General features: G+C 43.2%; 1 long non-coding RNA gene across 1 annotated transcript in view; it reads right to left on the minus strand.

The window, feature by feature from the left end:
• Positions 1-12,646, minus strand: part of LOC128349812 (uncharacterized) — a 49,044-nt gene that overhangs the window by 9,695 nt on the left and 26,703 nt on the right. Inside the window, exon 2 of the long non-coding RNA XR_008319003.1 lies at positions 7,768-7,890. This is a non-coding gene — a long non-coding RNA (uncharacterized LOC128349812). The remainder of the gene's footprint in view (positions 1-7,767; positions 7,891-12,646) is intronic.

The raw sequence follows: 12,646 nt of genomic DNA on the forward strand, positions 1-12,646 counted from the left end.
CCGTTCGCAGGGTGTGTGTGTGTGTGCCTGCGCGCTCCACACACACACACCCGCACAAGAGAATGCAAAGGGGGGAGTTGGTGGCAGGGCGGGGTGGGGTGGGGGACAGAAGGGGGAAGTTGGAGGATTTTAAGGGAGGTGGGTAAGAGGGGGCTGCAGAGCCTGGAGCAGGGACAGGGCGGCAAGCAGGGAGATCGCTTTAATATGCGCTACCAGCCACCCGATGGTTCCCACAGGGCGAAATGCCGAACCACGGAAAAGAGGCGCAGCCAAAGGTGGCTGATCGCCAGCTGGGAACCCGAGGAAAGGAAAAGGCAGATCGTGTGGCCACCGGACGGAAGCCCTGTCCTAAGAGGCTCCTATAAGGACTACGTGGCGCGCGCGCCTGTACCCGGGAGGGGAGCAGCCGGGATGGGACGGGACAATTTGGGGATCCAGAAGGAGGCTACTTCCGCTTAGGAGTTCTTTGCCCGATTTCAATAGGAAAACCTGATTCTTTCCTTCCCCGCTCCCCACTCCGCTAACTGGAGGGGAGACCGTAATTAATTATACACTCCTGTTCCTGGCAGAGGAGGGAAGGGCTAAGGGAGGGAAGGAGCGAGATATCGAGATGGGGGGCATGTAGGGGAGGCAAAGAACTCCCACTGCCCTCCCCCTGATTTTCCCATTTGGCTCAGCCAGGAGTCTCAGAGGAACCTCCCCCTACCCCAGTGACTGCAGGACTCCTGTCCACCCCCACATTCCCCCGGCAAAGGGGGGAAAGGGCAAACCCTGTGGGGGAGCGGCTCTGATTGTGTCAGCAAACAATTCCCCGCCATTTATTCCCCCCACGGAGGTTAGCTGGGAATTATTGGACGGCTCGTGTGACTTCAAGGGAGTGGGAGGAGGGGAGGGGCCAGCACACAGGCGCGCGCGCGCGCACACACGGAGCCTCGGCTTCTTGTCATCCCTCCCTCCCTCCCTCTTCGTCTCTCTCTCTCTCTCTCTCTCAAATTGCTGTCAAGGAAGTTCAACGCAAAAGAAAGAAAGAATTACATCTCCACTCGAGGAAAACAGTTTTAGATGAGGCAGGGGGATGGAGAGCTGTGCTTCGAATGTGGGTCGCTTCAGACAGAGAGAAGCCGCCAATCGGGAAGGAATTTGGCCAGGGTCGGGCCTGGGGGTGGAGGCGGGGGTCCTTGTTAGGCAGCTCCGCAGCAGGCGACTAAGGGGGCAAAGTGTGCGGGAGAGAGGGGGTGCGCGGTAGGGCTGCCCCCTCGCCTCCCCTGCCTTTCACTCTCTCTCTCACACACACGCAGCCGCCCAGCTTCCAGGCTCGGCTTGCTGGGAGCTGTCCCAGTGCTGGTACGTGCGGCTGCTGCACTCGCTGGGTCCCCGCTGAATGGAGCGGCTAATGACCCCCCGTTCCCAAGGCAGGCTGGCCGCTGCCTGGTGAGCCTTGGATTTGTGTGGTCCAAGCCTTTCCCAGCTTGTCCCATTCTGTGCCCGGGATAAGGGGCTCCCTCGGCTCGTTTGCACCTGCGTCGCTTTTGGCTCCTTCAGGAATGCGCTGAAGCTTGTAATCAGCTTTGTGAAGCCATTGAGTGCACGGCTGAGTGAAACTTCCAAAGCTCGCGGAGAACTGGCCCGCTGAATAGGAGTCAGCATGGGGCTGCTCTCCAAGCCTTTGCGCTGCCAAATTCCAGCAGAGCCCCTCACAATCAGTCCACACAAGCTTTACTGCTTTCCCCACACTAAGAAAAGTGGGAAAAGAAAAGCGAAAATACCAGTCACCGAGGTTAGCAGTTTGTTCCCAGATTAATGGCAAAACTCAGGGGGCTGGTTAGATAGATGGGTGGATCTATCGATCTACCTACCTACCTACCTATCTATCTGGCTTTGGAGGCTCCTCTTCTGGGTCTCATCTTAAACTCTACGGGTAAAACGGTTTTATTGTCGTTGGTAGCGGAAGATAGCCAGGAACTGGACTGCCCTCCGTTATAAAGAACTTTGAAAACATCTTGACCTTTTTAAAAAAGAAAATGCAGAGATGACATTCATAACCTATTTATTCTAGAGCATTCCACAGAACCGCGGCAGAACAATTCATTTGGGAAAGGCGGTCCAGAGAAAAGAGAAGGAAGACAGGGAAATTGAAAATAACAGGAATAGCCAACATCTGCTAAGCTGTGGTAGAAACAAATGATAAATATTGTTGTTTTTAAAAAGAACACTCCTTTAAAGTAGGATAAAGCATCGAGTGCAATTCACATGCAGTTAAACACAATGGGAAAGTGGGACTCACTTTCAAGTAAATATATTGTTTAGAGCCTGGGGGCTGCTGATGGATATGATTAGAAACGTGCACCCGAGTCAACAGCTCTTGCCAAGTACGAATTTCTTGTAAAAGAGAAAACTCCAGATAAGATTCTTCTCTCCTCCATGATTAGGGTCTAGAAGTGCGCCCTAAAGTGTTGCCGTTAGCCTATGGGTGCTTGGGGATAGTGCAGCATTCCACGGAAAGCATCTTCCCTTGGAGGAGCTAGGGGTCTTCAAAAGGGGATGTGACAGATGCGGTCCTCATTAATGAATTGTTTCTGTCCTGAGTGGAGTGAACAAGTAGCTCATTCCACAGATTTCTAGGAGTGAACATAGTAACTTCTTGATCCACTTAATATCATGTTATCTCATGATGGGATCATAAGGGACCCAAATGGTGCAGGCCATTACCTCATCGTTTCTATTTGCAGTCAATATTGAGAAGATCATCTCATCTGCAGTAGCAGGTGCTAGAAAAAAAATTGAGGAGGGACACAGAAGCGGCGAGTGTGTTTCTGGGTGGGTGAACACATGTTAGATTTCTGAAACAGAAATGGTGGGCAGGTGGGGGGCAAACTACTAGTCTGAGGGGGGCGCTTGCCTACCCTTGCCCGCTACAGAGCCACCCTTGCTGTTCCTCTGGAGCTGCCGTTAAAGATAAAGATGGTTGTCTTTCTACTTCTCCCCTAATAGGGGGGAGATGATTTCAGCCACAGTTAAAACAACCGCTTCATAGTAAACAAACGAGGAAATCTTTGGGGAGCCAGATCACAACTCAGACAAACTGATATACTTTTAGGATCTACAGCTAAACAAACACACTTCCAGCCCAATCCTATCCATGTTGTTTACTGGGAAGTAAGTCCCACATTTCAATAGGACTTGGACCGGCACCGGCTGCTTTACTTGTAAGGAACGTCCTTTGCCATAATCATTTATTTTAGGCATGTACCTTTAGGGCAGGACTACACAAATTGGGACCTCCTGGATATGTTGGACTACAGCTGCCATCATTTCTGACTATTGACCTCTGTGGCTGGGAGTGATGGGAGTTATAGTTCAAAAACAGCTAGATGACCAAAGATGTGAAGTCATGCTTTAGGGTTTGGGCACGCCCATTGGTTTTATTTAAAACTTACTTTCTTTGAACAGCTGACCTACCAGCTACCTTCACTTTCCAAAATGATTTGCAGTGGGGCATGGGGGCGGGGGTTGATGGTGGTGGAAAAACACAAGGCCAAAACTGAGGTCCTTTGGAACCCAGCCAATGGATCTCACGTTCTCATTAAATCTGCTTCAGTCTTGGGCTCAAGACACTATATTGTTCCCTTCAATGGGACTGATGTCAGTTTGAACCCAAAGGTTTCGGCTCAGCTGTGTGCTGGATAGCGCCGTAAATACTGAATTAAGTAAAGGCCAATCAGTGGGCCTTGTTTCATGAGAGCATCAAAGCCCTGATGAGGTTGCCTCTTAACTTTTATGTTTTAATACCTTCACATTCAGGCACTATCGTGAACTATCATCATTGTAGAACTTTATGCGAGCAGTTTCCGCGGTTGTAAACTTCTTGCTGCTTAAGCAGTTAGTTAGAACCTCGTTCAGTTGTCACGAAGCTGATTCCTAGGACAAAGTGCCTGGGCTAGCAGCCTTTGGCCTTACAATCAGGAGACCCTATTCCTTCTTCAAAGGTTCTTGGTTTGATATCCACCTTCTCACATTCATTACTGTATAGAAAATCTGCTTCGACATTCCGTTTGGAATTATCCCCTACAAAATAAAGAATAAAACCACGTGTATCTTTCCCCCAAAGGCTCGTTAGCTGCACCTGTAAACTGTCCCAGTGGAGGCGTTATCTTTTCATCTGTTCCCCGATGCACTCTTTTCAAGGATGTAGAAGAATCCAGTAAAACAGATGCAGTAGAAATCGCTGGAGAATAGTTGTGCAAAGTTTTCTTTGTAACTAGTTAATCATGCCACGAAGCTTAACTCCAGTATTTGGAGGCTAAGCTTTCAGGAAGTCCCAATCCACAACCTATCGGCAGCCTAGTCCTAAAGATGTTTACTTGGGGAGGGAGGCCTATTGATAGTAATTGAACTGACTTTCCTTTGAAGATCCATCCACAATTAGCCACAATGGCTGCAAATGGCTGCTTACTCGGCAGTAAGTTCCAATAAAGTACCTAGGATTTACTTCCGAGTAAACCTATAGGAGAGCAGGTTGCACGCTTCCTATTTGTTACCCGCTTCCTATTACTTTCAAGGGGAGTTTTAAGCATGTTCTTAAATATTTCCCACTGAAATTAATGGGAGGTAAAAGAGGTTAACTTTAGCTGCAATTGTAATGGCGATTTTATGTTTAAAAATCCAATTTCTCTGGTTTCATAGGTTTGCGGGTCGTAGTGTAAAGGAGGTGAAAGAAACAAAGTATTAAAGTTTGGAAGTAAAAACAAAGACCTTGTTTTTAAAATAAACAAAAATAAAGAAAAAAATTCGGAGAATCCTTGACACTGCAGCGGTATAAAGGCTTCAGTTCTATCCGGCTCCTAGAAACGATTTCATCCTTATGTTTTCCCCCTGCAAGTAAAGTTTCCGTTCCGCTCCCCGCCCCCTGCCTCCCGCACAACCTCTTTTGGAAGTTGGATGCTCTATTTTCGACCGTGTTGCTTCTTCCAACCATTCTCGGTGACAAGTCATGAGGATATGCAGTAATTCAGAAATTAGTGAAATTTTATTCTTGGTGGGGGCGTTGGATTAAGAGGCTGGGAGAGTGTGAAACAAGTCAACGTGTAATTGTATGATAAGGCTCTCACGAGGAATTTATTGGCCAAGTTGCTATTTCTATTCCTTCCTAATCTCGTTTAGCACATTCATTCTCTGCAATCTGTCTCCATAATCTTCTGTGACAGAATGGCAGCCAATAGAAGCATGCATGTTTGGAGAGAAGAGAAAATATGCAGAGGCGTGATAAACTGATGCTAATTATCCATATTTAGGACACCGAGTGCAGAAGATCAAGGTTTACAAATAACAAACCACAGCCAGTGATGATGGCTTCCTAGTGTGGAATATATTGGAGGGGACAAGATAAGGGCTTCACATGCAGAAGAGATTTATTGGTCAAAGGGTTCACCTTCCACTTTTCCACTTTTATATAGCAGTAAATTATTTAGGCTAAATTCACCAGAACATTACTCTTTTATTTGGCAATGTGCCATGACTTGCTCCTTCTTTGTGTCTTTTCAATGCAAATCCTTGTAGTGTAACATCAGTTGATAAGAAACAAATAATTGAAGTAATAGGTAATTCCCTTTAAATTGTGCATATAGGACAGTAAGGTAATCATCATCTAATGGGGAAAGTGTGTGTGTGGAGGTGGGGGCGTAGGATAAGGAAGATAGCTGAGAGTGAAACAATACCAGACTTCGACTATTCAATGACATTGGTACCAACAACATTTGCAAAAAAAGAAAGAAAGAAAAGAAAAGAAAAGAAGCTTGTGGGGTAGGTGGAAGAAACCAGCTCTAGATCGAGACTTATCTCAGACATCTCTTTTTGGTTTTTGTAAACATAGAAACGGTTTTTCAAAGCATTTGGAGGGGGGCATTTAAATTAGGAAGTTTTAACTCCACTCTCTATGCCCACAAGTCAGCTGCCTCCAAGAAATAATAGGGGGATTCAATTTGGCAATATTTGTGCGATATGGTTGAGAGGTTAGCAGCAGTGATCTTAGTACTTTGCAATAATTGTGTTGTAAATTTCCCAAAATGCTTCGGCAACTTGAGAATAGTGCTGTTTGCCAACGAGTTTTAGGGTTTGTGTGAAGTTATTTTTAAGACAAAGAACAAACAAACAAAAAATGCAATATAGTATCATTCTGCGTCTCCTTACATCGTCCCTTTAGTCAAGCCTGTATCTGCAGAATCCAACTTTCACACCACGATTCAAATTCGATATTTCAAGGGATATTTTTCGGTTTGTTGATATTTTTGGTTTATTTCAGGGTGATAATATTGCATAACCTCTGTCCCAAAACTCGATAACAAGGCACATAAACAAGATATTTATATTGGTTAATTTGGCATCGCGTAGGTGAACCTTGCTTGTAATATGGAAGAAATTGACTGGATAGGGAGGGAGAAGAATACGAGGACCTGAAATCCTCATCCTACTGAAACCAATGGCATAGCGCCAGCTGATTTTATTGGTTCTGGGTGGCATCCTTAATGGCCGTTGTGATTTAAGAAAGTGTTCTGTCTGCGTTGCTGAACCGTTTATATTCATTCTGGACATACTTGAGGGATGGCGTTCGTTTCTCTCCAGGAGTACATTCAGAACGAGACCTTGAGAAGCTACACCACACTTAAAAGTGGGGGCAGCAGCCACTTTTGGGGAGAGAGATATGGGTTACTAGGTTTGGCGAGAGTTATTAGTTCAGTTAAATGAAGAGGGAACTTCTCAGATACTTATGGGGGATCTCTTTAGTTGCATTGGTACCTTTATTTTGTAGACAGAAACATTCGTTTCAGTCACCAAAGTTTCCTTTGAACAGCATTAGCAGTACTTAAGCTGCCTCCGCTCCCAAGAAATAACTGATTCAAGGGGAAAGTTATTGAAATATTGTTGCTTTTTACATAAAGGAAAACTAAAGGAAGTTACCATTTTGCTGACAAAAGGCAGAACACTTGTAGCAGTGGGACAGAAAATAATGAAGTCTGTATTCAAAAGTAAGGGACTGGAAGATTGCTTTGGGGGAAGTTTAACTGTATGGCATGAAGATCTTCCTTGCACATCGACCCATGTATCCAGGGCTGCAAAACTTAAGTGATTTTTCTTGTGAGGCATTGACCTCATATGCAAGTTTTAAACGCTTGGGCCCTGAGAGATGAAGACAGAAATGGAGATAGATCACTTCATTTTTATTTTACATGTCACTTTTTGCAAAACGAGTTACCACCATTCTTGGCCTTGGACCATGTCATGTCCCTTTAGTTTATCCCACCTCATGTCCAAGCGGTACAAGTGTTCTGCCTAGTGCCACTGTTATCTCTTCTGTAATAAGAGATTTTTGATTACACCTGCTAAAGAGAGAGAGTCCATTATGGAGCCTCAATACTATCGAGACCATTTTTGTGGCAATGGCGGCTTCTGCTTCTCCCTGTACTGGAGTCTGGAGAGCAAAGCAGTTTTCACTGGTTCCTTGCTATGTAGGAACCAAAAGGATCTTAACGTTAACGTTTGTTAAGGTGCACAAACGTTAAATAGGAAATCATTATTATAACGACCAAGGACTTTGAAAGAGTAAAAAGGAACAGGATTCTATCAGGTTCTAATCAGGGATATCCCTAGTGTCGACGCGGGATGTTTGAGGGGTATGTCACCGGTTTTTTGACTCGGACTTCCATCATCAAGTAATGAAACGTGATGGCTAGCACCAGACCTGTTCCGCCAACAGCATCGGACTCTACCTACCCTTGGAGGTGAGGCCTTCTGCGAGAATTCTGTCCAGTGGAGGCTGCATCAGTCATCCCGGGTTGCCGCAGAGATAACAGGCTTGGGGTGGGATGGTGTTTCTTCATTTGAAGTTTCTCCATTCTGCCCGGAAGAAAACTTCAAATAAGTTCATGCACAAGTAGAACTCAAAACCATGTATCCAAATGGCTTCCTTGCCCTCAACTCTACAAATTGTAACCAACTGAATCCAATAAACCCCGGGGGAATTTATAGCCAGACATACAAGATAATTTTAGTTTGCCTGGAATCCTATGAGTGGACTCCTTAAAGACAATCGCAAAGGTCATGATCGTGTGAATAACCCACTCCTTTATTGGCCAACTCCCAAAAATATGTTTAGGGAGCGTTAAGCTGAATGTTCAAACTTTTAATTTAAAAAGAACAAATCTGAACATACGCAAACCATGTTGGAAGAAATTGTCAACCACTTCCAATCTCCTGTTGACAGTTCTACTATGTTCTTACCCAACACGTTCCCCGACACAGATAACATACTTCATCTTATTAATAAATAAGACAATCTGATAGAATAAATTGTTAGCGTTGCTCCTGTTATTAATAGTAGTAATACCAGTATCTAATACTAATACCAGTATCAGTAGAACAATCAGCAGCTGCAGCGGTAGTATGAATCCACAATAGATTCGTATATGGTTATTTACGTTATTGGTTTACCTGTTTCCCTTCCTTTTTACAGTTCTTGAGTAGGCATTTCATCAATCCTCCCCTAAAGTGCGACATAGTTGCTGAGTTCATCCAGGCCTCTTCAATCACTGCTTTCCCAACTACAGGCATTTTCTCTCAGTCTTCAACCATTTTTAGAATGCCATCCAAACTTACTTGAGAGCCCCTTAAAGTGAGTGGGGCTTACTACGAAGTAAACATCAATAATAGTTCATTCACACTTGGAAGTTTACTTACTTCCAAGTATTAACACATACCTGAACAGGTCCTGACTTTTATTTCTAGTTAGAAATCGGGCTGTGAGAAACACAGGTGTTGACATATGCTATGTAGCTGCTTGAGGAGGACCTCTGTGAAGTAGGGAAGTTCTCCTTTCCCTAAGAATGGAGGTGCACCCATAACAGTTGTTATCATATATGATAACAATATCATATATGATGCAAGCATATCATATCTGATGATATGGTATCCTATTGCATAATATGATACACAACTTCCTTCCTTCCTTCCTTCCTTCCTTCCTTCCTTCGAGTAATTCTAGGAAAGAACAATCCTATAGGACTCCCCTCAGATGGTGGATCTTTCCCAAATCTTTGCCTGTTGCAACAGGGTCATAAAGAGCAGTCTTTTAAAAGGACTAGTTTCAATTAAGTTTTATTTCCAAGTAGAAAATGAAAATGAAGTTTTAATTCCAATAGGTAGAATCAGGGTATGATAGAAAACATTTTAGTTCTGGTCAATGACTGAAATAAAAATGACTGACTGAGAAAACATTTTAGATTAGAAATCAGATGCTGAAGCACTTTCTTCATAGATTTGCAAGAAATATGTGTATTTTATTGAGTAAAAATACTATTTTTCTGTGGCTGGAGTGGGGAGGTTGCAAACACATGCTAGATTTGGCAGTTTATGAGGCAACGCTCATGTGTAAGTGGAATAAATGTTTATTCTCAGTATGCCTTAAGCAACTGACTGTTTAAACAAAAATGGCATTAATGTGAGAAATCTGACTTGATTCATCCAAATGTCCTCTAAATAATAAGACTTTATACTTTTTAAGTGAATTTCACAATCTAGTTAAGCCAAATGCTAGGATTCCACCTTTGTAGATGCATATCATGCTATTTATTTTGAAGGAGAAATCATAAGACATAAAATCTGTCATACATTTGGCTAGATCTTTTGACTACTTTGTGGTGGCTTCACTTTATAACAACTAGATCTAAGTTACAGTTGCTGTATTTCACTATAGTCTTCTAGAAAAGAAATGGGAACGTTATAATTCCCAGCTAAAATGAGATGTAAATTGGTTCCCCCCCCACCCTGTTCTAAACATGGATTTAATGCTGACAGTGTTTTTCTTAATCCTAGTATCCACTTATCTAAAGTTTGCTAAGTGATCCAGGCCCTTCAGTCAACTTTTTAAAAATTATTAGTATTCTCATAGGCCTCCCTATTTTCATTTTCCTGATAGGTAAGCTAACCATGTAAGTCATGCATTTCTAACTAGAAATGAAAGTGAGGACCTGTGCAGGTATGTGTGTTAATCACTTGATGACTGCAACATCCAGTTACAGTATATGTGTGAATGAACCATTATTGATTAAACACGACCCACAGAATGTTCATATTACCTCAGACACAATGTTATTCACATTCAGTTGCTGGTCACCAAGAGCTGAATGATCATATTCTATGTTATCATAATTCATTTAGAAGCTCTTAGTTTCACAAGTTGTTAGTCCACTTCAAACAGTTTGGAAACCAGATTTGTAAGGGATTAACTAACATAAACATTTTAACATATGAGAGAGAGAGATTGTTTTGAATATCATACCCCATATACAAGCATGATAGAGCTTCTAGTAAATGACACATCTCTTTATTTTATCTATTCACTATGAGTGGCATTCTCTCCCTGGGCCCATTCAAGTGATGGATGCATATGTGAATGAGCTATTATGGATCAACCACGATACAAGCAGTTTTTGCCCTTTACCAAAATCATATTGCTTTTCAAGGGAATGACTTCACACATTCAGGTGCTAGCCACAAAGGGCTTCCTCACAGTTACATGTTGAATTGATACCAGGAGACAGGCAAATTCTCCCTATGATAATCACCTGTGTTGACTGATTCACACAGGCAAGACATCACTTGGTGAATTGCAGTCACTTATTTATTTAATTTATTTATTTTAGTACATGTATATACCACCCCATATGAAAAAGTCCCTGGGTGGTTCACAATATAAAACCAATTAAAATATTAACATAATTAAAACAATTTAAAATACTATGAAAACTCTAAAACCAAAGCTTTAAAACTTGTAGTCAAGTGATGAATATGCACATATGAACTGTGTACATATGTGAGCAACCCTTTCTAACATCCCAGACCTCATTTGGTTATTGGAAGTAAAACTTAGTTAATGAGATGGGACTGACTTCCAAGTAGTGAGCAGCAGCCAGACTAAATTACTCCTGAGTAAACCGCTACTAATTAGTCCTATAGAATAAATCCTGAGTACTACTATTGAGAGCCACCTAACGGCGCAGCGGGGAAATGACTTGATTATGAATCCAGAGGTTGCCGGTTCGAATCCCCGCTGGTATGTTTCCCACCTATATCGGGCAGCAGCGATATAGCAAGATGCTGAAAGGCATCATCTCATACTGCGCGGGATATGGCAATGGTAAACTCCTTCTGTATTCTACCGAAGACAAACGTGGGGCTCTGTGGTCGCCAGAAGTAGAAGCCGACTCGACGGCACTTTACCTTACCTTACTACTACTGAGGAATGTAGTTTGGATGCTGCTCCTTATTTTTAGGAGTGGAGGAGTAGGTTCTCCATGAGGGACCCTAGGGCATCATTCCTCTTGAATGTCTATAATTGGAGGCCCCGCCTTTGTTTACATGACGTATATTGCATGCATGGTAAAGGGAAAACAAACACACACTGCAAGCAAGACTGTGACGAAATCCCATGGTATCTCAGTTAATGTGCGTCTTTGTTAGCTTGCATCAAAATCCAAGACTTTGGTCTCAAAGCATCAAGCTTACATGTCTGTCACAAATGCTGGAAATGGTAGAATGGCTTGGAGTAGCCAAGTCCAAACAAGGAGCTGTTTTTCCACTAACTATTGACGGTAGTAATCTACCCAGGGAATGATCCCCACGACACACCTCTGTATAGCCTTCTTTTAGTAGAGGTGCCTTGATCCAGCTTCCAGGCTGAACATATTTACCACCAAAATTGGCACTCGTTTGCTGAAGCAACAGCCTCCAAATTACTCTTTGGTATCTCTCACGGCAGACATTCTTTCCAAATCCCTTATATTCCAGTTTGTATTTACCTAAGCTAATGAGATATCCCTGGTACAGCACAATAATTACTCACCTGTGGCTTTGGCATTACACCAAACTACCACCCCTCCCTTCCCAATGTTTTGGGGACAAAACTGACTCTTCCTCCCCATGGTTTCAAGGTCTCTGCTTGGACCCTTTCCCTTGTTTTTTTCCTTGAAAAGGGAATTATCCCGGGGCTGTGAGGATTTGGATAAGCGTTGGAGAGACTGTTCCAGACTGTTTCCCCTTGTTTCCTAAAAGACGCACGTTTGCCTGTAAGGCAAACGTGCCTTCCTCCCCAAGCGCGGCCCCCTCCCCAGCTGTATTCCATAGCATTTTCTATGGCTGTATTGGTCAGTCATCCTGGAACTACAGGGTGACAAGGTAAGCAGCAATGCTGAAACCGACATTTTTGCTCAGAGCAGCATTTTAGCCTTCTTCTTTCAGGAGTTACACTGCAGATTGTTCTTGTGGCGACTGCAAGAATCACTAGATGACCCGAATAATTTATTACGCTATTCAGAATAAAGTGAATTCATTCATGTACGTTAGTTGCTGGACGACTCACTCAGTTAGAGAGGTGAATCAATTCAATTGAAAACAATACTGTTTAAGGTAATGTCTGGTGTTTGTGGGACTTCATTTGTGTGGCTCATTCACACATCCAAGATCATTTGATCTTGCCACCATCCAGTGATAAAAAAAAGACTTGTGTGAAATCATTCTTATTCATCTCCTGGTGAATCATCGTTGCCTGTGTCTTTAGGTAAATAGCTCCTAATAACTGTGAGGAATTAATCCTGTG

The sequence above is a fragment of the Hemicordylus capensis genome, chromosome 3 (genome assembly GCF_027244095.1).
Source record: "Hemicordylus capensis ecotype Gifberg chromosome 3, rHemCap1.1.pri, whole genome shotgun sequence".
NCBI lineage: Eukaryota > Metazoa > Chordata > Lepidosauria > Squamata > Cordylidae > Hemicordylus > Hemicordylus capensis.